Genomic DNA, 13961 nt, shown 5'->3' on the forward strand with positions numbered 1-13961 from the left:
ATCGTGGACACATAGCCTTAGGGGGAGTAGTATAACACAAAAAGCAAAGCCACAATAAGAAGAATTAAAATTCCCCCAAGATTCCAGAAAAAAAAAACACAGCAAAAGAAAAAGCAGTAGTATTTTTTTTTTTAAATCAAATTTTTTTTATTAATTTTTATAAAGATTTTCGCAAAGGTAAAAATAAAAAAACAACAACAACCAGACAAACATTGGAGAAACACAGTTCTCCACCCCCCAACCTTAAGAAGCATTAAGCATGAGTTATTTATACATCTTGGCTCTGCAAAACCAGCAGAATTAGATAAACAAATATTTGAACATACACTGTGTTCCAAATTATTATGCAAATAATATTTTCTCAGATTTTCCCAAATTACCTATATGAATTGCAGTCATTGTAATTTTCCAGTCAAATAACTATTAGAGTACAGTTGAAATGTTTTTGTACAAATTGCCTATAATAACAGTATATTTTTTAAAAAATAAAAAACTCAAACTGCACTCAAAATGCATGTTCCAAATTATTATGCACAGCAGAGTTTTCAACCTTTTCATTTTAATAAAGAACAAAAAAATGGTCATTTTTGAAATTATAAGCATTAGCAGGTTATTACAAACTGAAATCAAACAGTTTTCAACTCAAAACTTTATTCTAGGTGATGTTACATTTGCACATAGGACCCCTTGTTCGAAAGGAGCTTCTGAACTCTCTCGTCCATTGAATTTGTCAGGTTTTGGATGGTTTCTGCTTCAATTGTTTTGCATGAGGACAGAATACCCTCCCAGAGCTGTTGCTTAGATGTGAACTGCCTCCCGCAATCATAGACACTCCTTTTGATGCTGCTCCAGAGGTTCTCAATGGGGTTGAGGTCAGGGGAGCATGGGTGCCACACCATAAGTTTGTCCCCTTTTATGCCCATAGCAGCCAGAGATGCAGATGTGTTATGTGCAGCATGAGACGGGGCATTATCATGCATGAAATGATCTCGATGATCCAGATGGATGAAGTGGAGGATGGCTGGTTGATGGACACCCCATGCAAACACGGCTACGGCGCTAACAAGGAGGAGGTGGAGTAATGTTTTGGGCTGGAATCATGGGGAGAGAGATTGTCGGCCCTTTTAGGATCCCTGAAGGGGTAAAGATGAATTCCATAATGTATGCTGAGTTTCTCAAACAGCACTTCCTTCCATGGTTCAAGAAGAAGAACTGTGCATTCCGCAGCAAGATCATTTTCATGCATGATAATGCACCGTCTCATGCTGCACATAACACATCTGCATCTCTGGCTGCATCTGCATCTCTGGCTGCTATGGGCATAAAAGGGAACAAACTTATGGTGTGGCACCCATGCTCCCCTGACCTCAAACCCATTGAGAACCTCTGGAGCATCATCAAAAGGAGTGTCTATGATGGCGGGAGGCAGTTCACATCTAAGCAACAGCTCTGGGAGGGTATTCTGTCCTCATGCAAAACAATTGAAGCAGAAACCATCCAAAACCTGACAAATTCAATGGACAAGAGAGTTCAGAAGCTCCTTTCGAACAAGCGGTCCTATGTGCAAATGTAACATCGCCTAGAATAAAGTTTTGAGTTGCAAACTGTTTGATTTCAGTTTGTAATAACCTGCTAATGCTTATAATTTCAAAAATTACCATTTTTTGTTCCTTATTAACCGGTTCCCGACCGCCCACTGTAGATAAACGTCGGCGCTTGCCGGGCTCTGTGCAGTGCCGACGTTTAAAAACGGTGGGTGGTCTCGCAGTGCTCAGGACCCCCAGGGTCCTGCAAGCACTGCGATTCCGGTGCAGAGCGTTAGCTCTGACAGGGTACATCATCGGGACCTGATTAGATCAGGTCCCAGTGATGTTAACCCTTTGCTGTCTTCTATATGCTGTGATCTATAGTGATCACGGCATATAGGAGACAGCAGGAACAGAGGGGGTCGTCATACTTACCTCCGAAGACCTCCGTTTCGTTTGAGGACCTGGGGTTGCTATGGCAGCTGGAGGTCACATGACCGCCTCCAGCTCTGCCATATATGGTGTCCTTCCTGTCTGACTTCAGCCTGTATGTAGCTGAAGTCAGACAGGAGACTCTGACTGAAACAGTCAGTGAAGATCTCATATAATGTAATATATGTGTATTACATTACATGATATCAGTGATCAGAAAAATAAAAATTAATGTCCCATACAGGGACTAAGTAAAAATGTAAAAAAAAGTAAAAAAAAAGTTTTTAAACTATTAAAAAAAAATAATCACAAAATAAATAAAAATAAATAAATAAAATATTAAACCAATAAATCCGTAAATTATTACAAAACCAAAAAAAGTACACATATTTGGTATCGCCGCGTCCGAAACAACCCGAGCTATAAAACTGTCACACTAATTAACTCCTTCTGTGCACACCGTAATAAAAATAAATAAAAAACGAAGCAAAAAAATATGCTTTTCCATCATATCGCCAAACAAAAAGTGGAAAAAAATGCGATCAAAAAGCAGAATAGAAATAAAAATGGTACCACTGAAAACGTCATCTTGTTCCGCAAAAAAAAGCCGCCATACAGCTCCATCAGCCAAAAAATAAAAAAGTTATAGCGCTCAGAATAAAGCAATGCAAAAAAAATATTTTTTTTTCTATAAAATTGTTTTATTGTGTAAAAGCGCCAAAACATGAAAAAAATACAGTAAGTGTAGTATCGCTGTAAACGTACTGACCCGAAGAATAACGCTGCCTGATCACTTTTACCACACGCAGAACGGCATAAAAAAAAACTCAAAAAACAATTCCTGAAGTGTTTGTTTTTGTTAACTTTACCTCCCAAAAAACGGAATAGAAAGCGATCAAAAAATGTCACGTGCCCAAAAATGGTTCCAATAAAAATTTCAACTCGTCCCGCAAAAAACAAGCCATCACATGACTCTATCGGCCGAAATATGGAAAAATTATAGCTCTCAAAATATGGTGATGCAAAAACTAGATTTTGCAAAAAAAAGTGTATTTTAGTGTGTGACAGCTGTCAGTCATAAAAACCCGATATAAATCTGGTATCTCTGTAATCGCACCGACCCGAAGAATAAAGTAATCTAATCAGTTATATCACACTAGGAACGGCATAAAAAATAAATAAAACAAATATTATTCACCTGCTACTGATTTGTTTATTATGTCTCCCAAAGATCCCAGTAAGGCTCTGCTCACATTTATCCTGTGTTCTGCGCTGAGCACTTACACCAGAGTTTCCGTGTAAATCTCTGAAATACGTGATTCAGCCAGAACCCATGATGGAAGATTCCCTGTAATGAGGCAGATATAGGCCACTGTGGATGCCGTCTAGCCTGGGATCCCACGGTGTCATTTGTTTTAGGCGTGCATAAAAGTGCGGTTGGCCACAGTTTTGTGCACTTCTGAAAAAAAGGACACCACTAAACAGAGGCCAGACGGAGTCCAGAGTAACTCTGCTGCCTCATTACAGTGAATGGATCCCGCAGGGGTTTCATCTGAATTACATCACTTGGAAAATTAGATGGAAACCCCGATGTAAGTGCTCAGCCTAGAGCGCCGGATAAATGTTACGTAAAATGTTCCCAATAAAAGCTTCAACTCAGTCCTCAAAAAAAGCTAGTCCCCACTCAGGTCCATCATCTGTTAAAAATATAAGGGACTTCCAAGTTACTGGTAGCAGAAAGGCTCTGGAAAAGCAAAATGGTCCTTGCCCCCCAAAAGAAATTCAGAAAATTTTGTGCTCCCAAATCCAAATGCCTATTCTACAATAATTTGTTCTCCAATTGTCAAATAGCGCTCCTTCCCCCTCAAATCTCACCGTATGGCTAAGTGGTACGATACAGCCACATATGGGGTATTGACACATTTCGGCACCATTTTTACCCATTGCCCTGTGTGAAAATGTAAAATCTGAGGGTAAAACATTTTTTTGTGGTAAAAATATAATTATGCTTTTTTCACTGCCCAATGGTATAAATTTAAAAATTAAAAAATGCTCACTACTTCCCTAGATGAATTCCTTGAGAGGTGTAGTTTACAAAATGGGGTCACTTGTGGGGGTTTCTGCTGTTTTGGCATGTCAGCGACTCTTCAAATGTGACATGGCGTCTGTGCCTATCCCAGCCAACATAGCGCTTCTTTCTCTTCCGAACCCTGCCGTACACCAAAGCAGTGGTTTTCCCCCACATATGGGGTATCGGCGTACTCAGGAGAAATTGTACAACAAATTTCATGGTGCAATTTATCCTGTTACCCTTATGATAATGCAAAATTAGGGAATGAAAAACATTTTTTATGGGAAAAATGTGAAAATTTTATTTTTACGGCTCAATATTATAAACTTCTGTGAAGCAGCTGGGGGTGCAAGGTGCTCACCACACATCTAGATAAGTTCCCTAAGGGGTCTAGTTTCCAAAATGGTGGCACTTGTGGGGGGTTTCCACTGTTTAGGCACATTAGGGGCTCCCCAAATGTGACATGGCGTCCGCTAATTATTCAAACAAATTTTACATTCAAAAAGTCAAATGGCGCTCCTTCCCTTTCAAACCCTGCCATGTGCCCAAACAGTAATTTGCCTCCACATATGGGGTATCAGCGTGTTCAGGAGAAATTGCATAACAAATTTCATGGTGCAATTTATCCTATTACCCTTATGATAATGCAAAATTAAGGGATGAAAAACGGTTTTGTGGGAAAAATGTGAAAATTTTATTTTTACAGCTCAATATTATAAACTTCTGTGAAGCACCTTGGGGTTCAAGGTGCTCACCACACATCTAGATAAGTTCCCTAAGGGGTCTAGTTTCCAAAATGGTGTCACTTGTGGGGGGTTTCCACTGTTTAGGCACATCAGGAGCTCTCCAAACGCAACATGGCGTCCGCTAATTATTCAGACAAATTTTACATTCAAAAAGTCTAATGGCGCTCCTTCCCTTCCGAACCCTGCCGTGCGCCCAAACAGTGGTTTTCCCTCACATATGGGGTATCAGCACGCTCAAGAGAAATTGCACAAAAAAATTTGGGGTCCATTTTTTCATGTTACCCCTGTGAAAATAAAAAAATTGGGTCTAAAGTAACATTTTTGTGAAAAAAGTTAAATGTTAATTTTTTTCTTCCACATTCCAAAAATTCCTGTGAATCACCTGAAGGGTTAATAAAGTTCTTGAATGTGGTTTTGAGCACCTTGAGGGGTGCAGTTTTTAGAATGGTGTCACTTTTGGGTATTTTCTGTCATAAAGACCCCTCAAAGTGACTTCAAATGTGATGTGGTCCCTAAAAAAATGGTTTTGTAAATTTTGTTGGAAAAATGAGAAATCGCTGGTCAACTTTTAACCCTTATAGCTCCCTAACAAAAAAAAATTTGGGTTCCAAAATTGTGCTGATGTAAAGTAGACATGTGGGAAATGTTATTTATTAACTATTTTGTGTGACATATCTCTCTGATTTAAGGGCATGAAAATTCAAAGTTTGAAAATTGCAAAATTTTCAAAATTTTCGCCAAATTTCCGATTTTTTCACAAATAAACGCAAGTGATATCGAAGAAATTTTACCACTATCATGAAGTACAATATGTCACGAAAAAACAATCTCTGAATCAGGGGAATACGTTGAAGCGTTCCAGGGTAATTACTTCATAAACTGGCAGTGGTCAGAATTGAAAAAATTGGCCCGGTCACGAAGGCAAAAACAGGCTCTGGCGCGAAGTGGTTAAAATGAAAAGGTTGAAAACTCTGCTGTGCATAATAATTTGGAACATGCATTTTGAGTGCAGTTTGAGTTTTTTAAAAATATACTGTTATCATAGGCAGTTTGTACAAAAACCTTTCAATTGTACTCTAATAGTTATTTGACTGGAAAATTACAATGACTGCAATTCATGTAGGTAATTTGGGAAAATCTGAGAAAATATTATTTGCATAATAATTTGGAACACAGTGTAGTAACAATAGTCAATCCAATTACATATAAATTGTGGAAATACTAATAACATTTTTATTAATTTTCAAAGAAGTTTAATTTGAGGCATCATATAAACGTAACTCAAAGCAAGCCAAGGCAAAATCTCCTTAGTTTCCTAGATGTCAAACCAGAGCCATCAATCCATAGACCCCATTTCTTGTCAAATTTAGAGATAGCAAAAAAAGCAGTAGTATTTACCTGCTCAGTTCTTCAGACCTAATGCACTACCAGGATGCAGCAAACCCATATAACAAAGATGGCGACTGTACAGGTGCAAAATAATGATGAGACAATCACTCACAACCTACCATTTCATGGAGGGAGTGATTGCTTAGTATTAGAATTGCACACAAAGTGGCTTGTATAGGGCGCTGTTCACACCTGGGTAGTGCACAGTATCCGGCTTACAGCCTATTAGTTACGCCCATACAGACCCCATGAGAACAGACACCTTAGTCTAATACTAAGCAATCACCCCCACCATGAAATGGTAGGTTGTGAGTGATTGTCTCATCAGTATTTTGCACCTGTATAGCCGCCATCTTTGTTATATGGGTTTGCTGCATCCTGGTAGTGCATTATATCTGAAGAACTGAGCAAGTAAATACTACTGCTTTTTTTTTTTGCTGTGTTTTTTTCTTGAATCTTGGGGTAGTATAACACTACAGACAAAAAAGCTGGGTGTCAGTAGTGTTAACTTAGCCAATTAGATGTATGTATGCTAATGCCAGCACATATTTAGAGATAAGCTGAGACAATTATATTGATTTAAAGTATCAATACTAATAAACATAAACCTGGACCAGGGCATGTAATAAAGTAGTTCTGTTCTGATACTGAAAGTGTCAGTGTGGTTCTCTCTCTTTGTACATGTCCTTAGAATTTTACAACTTAATTTGGAACAGGCACAACGTCTCACATTATGTGGCGACAATAAAACGCAATGAACAGGGACCCACTAATGCAAAAGACTGCTGACCCAACCAATTTGCTGGACCCCAGACAGACAGATAACTCGGGACAGCTGCAGCAATTGGTAAGAAGTTTTATTCTTACACTACTTGAATTTATTTTTCTGTTTGGTGGTTTCAGTGTGCGTTGGGTGAGTATTCGCAGATCATTCGATCTGTTCATAGTAAGTGGGTCCATTATGGTTAAACAAAGAACCCTGATGAGACCTTGTCTACTGTGTTGAATTCCTGTGCTGTATGTTTTTTGGGGAGTGTGGAATTGGTATTTCACTGCTCAGGCATGGAGTGACAGAGTATACAAACCATAGAGTGAGTGGTACGAGTCCGCTCTGGCTTGTGTCTCTAGTCCTGTATTCGTGTTTTTTTTTTTTAAAGAAACAGAAGATGGGTTGTAATCTGTTCAATAAGGGGCAGATGGAGTATGGTAGAGGTGCTGTATAGAGTATACAAGCCAATGTGTGTGTGGTAAGAGTCCCCACTGGTTTGTGTCTCTAGCTCTGTATTCCTGTTTTTAAAGAAACAGAAAGAAAAGAAATTTGTGCAGAAAATGCATAGGTTTTGTTTAGTGTCTGGTTGTCCACCGGGTGTCAGATTTGATGAAGGTTTCTGGAAGTGTATTGGATGAACAGAAAGGTTGTTTAAATTATGTTGGTTTACTAGAACAGACTGAGATATGGTGTAAAAACTCTAAATCTGTAACTAGAGGCGAGTTGGAGGAAGAAAAACATGATGATAAGTTTTTGTATGTTAAAGTATGTAATAAAGATGGCGTTCATTCCCCTGCCGCATCCCAGTTTGACTCCACCCCCCATACATTGCCCCTAAGGGATGGACATGTTGTGTATGTAGGAATCAGAACCCAGATTGAGTGGAGACCTGTTGTGTATGTGGTGCCCCCTGTTGGCACATAGGAACCATTAAACCTCCTACTCCTAAAACAGGATTGTACCGTTTTTGTTAACGCCCCACAATCCATTTGCATAATGAGTTCCCACCTTGGCCAGTGCCCCAAGTGCAACACCCCCATTAGTCTCGGCCAGGCCCCCAATGAATATCATGCCTGCACTGGATGGTACCAACGCCCCTTCAGACCCTGCCCTGCCATCCAGCTCCTCCCCTGACACAACCCAAATGGATGCAGCAGTTATACATCAGCTTTTTGCTGTCATGAAAGACTCACTAGGACAATTAGTCAGGTTGGGCAGCTCACCTTAACCCCCCCTGCTGCTCGCCCGCAGCTCTCGCCCAGACTGCTACCACCAGCCCTCACACTCCAGTCTGGGGGACCAGAGACTATAGAGCCCCAGGGGTGTGTGGCGTCCCTGGAATCCTAGTGAAATGCTGGCTATGATGAGTAGAATGTCAGACCCTGAAATGCTTCCCATGCCATTTGTTAGAGAAAGTAGAGAAAATTAGAAAGGCTTTCTCCTGTTAGTAGAAAAATATTATACCAGGCTCTGGCAAAGATGGCAGGACTTAGTATATGAAAATACGTCTAAAGTTCACACCCGTTTACTGTCTCATGCCTCTGTTAAAGTTTTAAAAGCCCGTGATTGAAGAGCCACTAATAGTGTCCCGCCCGGAGTACCTGTCTATGTCCCCAGCCGTGATACTCCAAGTAGCCAAGGGTGTGGAAACAACAAATTCCCTGAATAACAAGGCAAAAACCCGGTCCAGAGCCCCTCTTATGTACGACCAGTCCCGGCAAGGACAAAAATTTCACATGTTATAATCGTGAAAAGCTGGACACACAGAAACTGCAGCCCTACTAGAGTATGATAACCCCCTCCTTCCCCCTTCTTCAGCAGGAAGGGGAAGATTTAGTGTCTCATTAAGAATTCTATTTCTGCTGTATCAGTCTGCTGGAATTTCTTTAACTTTCTTCCACTGTTTACCTCTCTCATGATGTTACGGCCATTCTTTCTCAGTACTGCTTGACATCTCAGATTTTATTGTACCCTCCTCATGCCTGATAACATCACCATTCACTGTTGCACTACTCTGAATCCAGCCACCTTGTTGCCTCTGGAGTGGGGAGAGAGGTGGTAGTGATAATGTGGGTGATCTGCTTGTTAAGCCACAAGAGGAACATGACTGTACAAATAAAGTCCCATGGGGGGGGGGGGTTTCAGTCATGTTACCGATGTCCCACTAGATAACCCAGACCTTGAGCACTTTGTGGAAGGATCGCGGTATGGCGTCGATGGCCAGTTCTACACTGGATATGCTGCTGTTTCCCTTCATGAAGCCATAAAAGCAGAGCAGCTGCCTCCACACATGTCCACCCAGGAAGCTGAACTCCGTGCCCTTGAAGAAGCCTACAGACATGCTAAAGTCCAGACTGTCATGATTTATACAGACAGCCGCTATACTTTCATGATTATGGACCTATATGGAGAGCTTGATCTTTCCTCGCAGCTGCAAGTAAGCCTATCAAGATTGATAAATCCGTCCAACCCCTGAAGGACCTACCTTTACTCGAGAAAGTTGCCATGGTGAAAGTCAAAGGCCATGCAAAGGACGACTCAACTACAGCTAAAGGCAACCACCTGCCCAACCAAACTGAAAACTCTGCAGCTTACCAACAAAGAGACAAACCTGTTGGGATGGCAGCTACACAGGTGGCCTCCCTGCTGCAGACCCACCGGTGACCTACGACCTTCTCCAGAAGCTACAGCAGGCTGGTGTTGAAGAATTCGCCAGATGACAAGAGAAGAGAGCTGTTACGAGTCCGGGTGATGGAACCTCTGTGCTTCGGTGCAAGGAGGGACCAGAGGGGCGTAACTAAGTGCCTACTCGGACCGACCCAGGTCACACGGCGGCTTAGTCGACTCCGTGAACCAGGGAGGGACCGGGCAGGTGAACAAGGTGCCACTGTGGGACCGACCCTGTGTGAGAGCAGGTGACTCCCACGGGTCAGATGACAGGAGCTGACCGGTACAGCGGATGAGCACGGCAGGAAGGCTGGCGGGTGATCCGGGTAGATAAGCAGGCAGGTACGGCTGATAGCCAGACAGGTGCTCCGGGTAGGCAAGCAGGCGGGTACAGCGGATAGCCAGACAGGTGCTCCGGATAGGCAAGCTGGCGGGCACGGCAGGTAACTGGCAGGTGCTCCGGATAGGCAGGCTTGCGGGCATGGCAGGTAACTGGCAGGTGCTCCGGGTTGTCAGGCTGGCGGGCATGGCTGGTGACTGGCAGGTGCTCCAGGTAAGCAGGCTGGCGAGCACGGCAGATAGACAGACTGGCGGGCAGGACTGTTAGACAGACTGGCGGGCAGGACTGTTAGACAGACTGGCTGGCAGGACCTGAGGGCTGAAGGAAGTGTTAGCACACTAAACAACAACCTTGCACAGGCACCTCCATTTTGGAGGAGGTGCCTTATAAAGGGGAAGTCCTCCGGCCATTGGCCGGGGACTCTTTAGGGCGGCGCAGGCGGCCCCTTTAAGAGGGAGCACGCGAGCGCGCGCCCTAAGCACAGTGCCCGGGAAGCTGTGTGCAGTGCGCGCCACAGCAGCAGCAGGAGAGGAGCAGGAAGACGCTGGACCGGGACCGGGGCGGTTAGGGGAACGGCGTTTCTGCCCGGCAGGAGCCGATGCTACAGGAGCCGTGTAGTCACCAGAAGGACTGTGGCACGTCAGAGACAAAGTTTGCCTTTCCCGAGTTCTGTATCCCATGATGGCTCAAGCTACGGCAATACCCACCAGTCAAAGAATGCCATGACAGACCTAGTCTACTGCCATTGGTATGCCCCTGGGTTTAGTGTCACTGCAGCCAAGCACGTTCAAGCCTGTCTGACATGTGCGCTCAACAACGTGAGATGCACCACCAAGATGCCTATGAGAAACACACCGAGGCCCTGTACCCATTCCAGCATCTTCAGAAGGACTACATTCAACTTCCCAAGATGCAAACCTAGGAGTATGTACTTGTGTGTGTTGACCTCTTCTCAGGATGTACAGAAGCGTACCCTGTGTGTAAAGCTACTGTTAAAGGCTACAGCAAAGAGACTGATCTCAGAAGTCGTCTGCAGATACGGGGTGCCTGAGACCATGAAGAGGAAATAATGCCCGCCCGGGAGTGAAAAAGGCCTTCATACAGTGTACCATCCACAAAGTAGCGGTAGAATAGAGAAATTGAATGGGACCCTGAAACTGAAAATCCAGAAAGCCATGGCTGAAACGGGCAGAATGCTTGCCGCTTGCACTCTTCTCAGTCAGGTATACTCCCAACAAAAAGACAGGCCTCAGCCCATATGAGGTGTTATTTGGGTCAGCCCCTAGGCTAGGGTTGTATTTTCCATAGCGGCTCCAGATGCAACATGATAGACTGTCTTCTTATGCTATTGAACTTACAACTAGTGTTGAGCCACCCCCGTAGTGTTCGAGTTCGGTTCGGTTCGTCGAACACCCGTGTGTTCGCCGAACTGTTCGTCGAACACCTTCGAACACCGTTAAAACCAATGGCAGGCAAACAAAAACACATAGAAACACATAGAAAACACCTTCAAAGGTGTCCAAAAGCTGACAAACTGCTCAGAAGACACAACTAACACATGGAAAAGTGACAAGTACATATAGTCATGCGAAAATAAAAGAGGTGGAGGAGTAAAAGGAGGGGGAGACACAGATATAGGCATGTCATGCCCTTCTAAAATCCAAAAAGTGAGAAGCCGACACGGCCAGTCCGCTCCTGCCCGTGCCACCTCCGTGTCGCCGGGTTTGTGCCAGAGCCGCGGTGAACCCTGATGGCCAGCCCCCCTCTCCCAATACTGGTGCCTGTCCGCTGGTGGGTCGAGCGAGCCCCCCTGTGGTGGAGGCAGCTCTAAGCTTTTTAATTTAAATTGTCTCTCTAATTTGAATGAATACACTTTAAATACATTTACAAGGATCTATTGGAGGGCAAGTCTCATGCCAGCAGCCGCGTAATTCCAGCTTCAGTAGCGTCCACTAAAGCTGCTGCAGTTAAAAAGCTTTTATAAGGATCGAGCTCGGCTGTCCACCGCAAGGCATCCTACTGCCAGTCCCAGCCCCTATGCCTTGGGGTGCCTCCTGATGCTCTTCACTGAGTATCCCATGGTCCCGAAGCATTTCCTTTGAAAAAATTAAGTGTCTAAACTACAGGTGGTGTAGCTTGCTTAACAGCCGGGATAATCCGCTGACTAGCAGACACTGCTACTAGGCACAAAGTATTTCCTGGGCTAGATGCAGTTAAAAATTTGTAATTAGATACTCTCGTTGGATGCTGAGAAAGCATTCCATAGAGTCTCCTGGCACGCCATATATGATTCTCTTAAAAAGCTTGGGGTAGGGGTCTAGGGGACCCTTTTATAGCCAAAATCACGGCCCTGTATCGCAATACGTCACCTAGGCTGAAGATAAATGGAACTGTAGCACCCTGAGGGCTCGGTTGCTACAGAGGTATTGCACCTCACCCAGAGGTGTGATATCTCACTCTCAGGTAAGGATGGAGTGTGGATCAGGACCCGACACCTGCATGCATTACACCACATTGCCGTGGGGCAGGGCGACCAATATGCCCCTGAGATGGGCACGACAGTCCCTGTCCCTGGCTGGAGTGGGGGGAGGGAACACTGAGGAAGGGGAACCCTGTAGTGCAGGAGCAGGGAGGAAGCAGTTCCTGGGAGCATTGAGAAGGGAGTATAAAAGGTGGGCACCATCTTAGTTCAGTGCAGAGAAGTCTGAGCAGAAGTGGCAGGGAGCAGGGGCTCTGCATGAGCTCTGCTCCGGAGGCGGGCCTAGTAACAGAGGCCCAGGCCTGGAAGAGGGAGAAGGAAGGAAGAGGAGCGGAGAAGGCTCCAGGAACGAGGAATGAAGGGATCCCAGGGGTGCGGACGGGCGAGTCGCCACCGCACGCCCGAATCCACCTGCGTGGAGGGGTCAGGCCAAAGGGGGAGACCGGTCCCCGAACTAGTGGAGGCAGGAAACGACCCTCAGCTAGAAACCGGAGGCTCTGACATTTTATGTGGCGCAGCCCCTCGCTACACCCGCTAGGAAGGCACCACATAGGGTCAGGGAAACTGGCGCCAAGTTTACCAAGAGGAGGCCCGAGGCAGCCGGACAGAAGTGTTGGTAAGAAAGGCCAGACAAAGGACACACAAAGGGGGTCCTGTGAAGTGCTCCAAAGTTATCTGGGAGTTGTCTGAGCCCCTCACCTGGTGAGCACAGTACGACGTGGGCAGCCGTTACCTGCAGACGTGGTCTGGATAATAAGAACTGTGAGTAAAGGCCCTGGTCTGCATCACTGACTCCGTGTCGTTACTGCTGCTGCCCTGCACCATCACCCCCATCCTCCGCATACACTGCCCTGAGGCTATACTCCTCCCGTGGGGAGTTATGCTACGCTCTGCTGCACCCACAACACCAGCCTCAGCGGTCTGCCCTGTAGCGGCGGTTCACTCTGACCGCAATCCACGGGTGGCGTAGTCGGACATTTAAACATCAAAACCACATAAATAGTTCCGCCACTGGTTTGACCGCCCTGAGCCACGGAACCGGGTCGCCGCCACGAAGACTACAACCACCAGCATCCACCAAAAAGGGTCCGGCTCCGGGTGTCCCAAGGCCCAGGGGGTGCGTCAGAACATTTTCATCACCTTTCACAATCACCAATGGGACAAGGCAGGGATGTCCTCTGTCCCCTCTCTTATACATCCTAGTGACGGAGCACCTGCTCTCATCAATTCGCCATAACCCCAATATTAGGTGGATTGAGGTGGGAGGCACCGAGTACAAGTGCTCTCTATTTGCTGATGATGTCCTAGTATATATCACTCAATCACATATATCCATCCATGCTGTTATGGCTGAAATAGATCACTTTGTTACATGGTAAAATTTTAAAATCAATGCAGCGAAGTCTGAGGCCCTCGATGTCTCCCTCCCCAAATCCATATAGGATTCCATCCAGTCCAACTTTCCCTTTGCCTGGCCCTCACAGGGTATCAAATACTTAGGAATTCCTATTCATAGAGACCTCTCCCATCTATGTTATCTTA

The sequence above is a fragment of the Phyllobates terribilis genome, unplaced genomic scaffold (assembly GCF_046119375.1).
Source record: "Phyllobates terribilis strain yellow unplaced genomic scaffold, ASM4611937v1 Scaffold_8__6_contigs__length_399053987, whole genome shotgun sequence".
Classification (NCBI taxonomy): Eukaryota; Metazoa; Chordata; class Amphibia; order Anura; family Dendrobatidae; genus Phyllobates; species Phyllobates terribilis.